Raw genomic sequence first — 358 nt, forward strand, 5'->3', positions numbered from 1 at the left:
CTGCTATGGCAGATCTAATTTTTAACAATGCTTTTTCAGGTCATAATAAAGGGAAAAAATGTAAAGAATATCCTTATCTTTTCAGTCCAGCGACCACAAAGTGCCAAGCCAGGAACCTCTTTTTCCTACAATATGGTGACCTCAGCTTCGCAGTCACCAGCCTCCAAAAACCATTCAAAGGCTTCACTTCCGCATAAAAAGATGAACACTTTTCTCAGCGGTGAAGCATTTGTAGCTGAAGTGATCCTGAAGAATATTCTCCAGGAATAAAGACTTTGATAAAATAATAAAATTATAATTAAATCTCAGGTACTTCAGAATTATATATCATATAGCAAGATAAAAAAAGAAAGGTGAA

This window comes from Penaeus monodon, chromosome 22 (genome assembly GCF_015228065.2).
Source record: "Penaeus monodon isolate SGIC_2016 chromosome 22, NSTDA_Pmon_1, whole genome shotgun sequence".
NCBI classification, from domain to species: Eukaryota; Metazoa; Arthropoda; class Malacostraca; order Decapoda; family Penaeidae; genus Penaeus; species Penaeus monodon.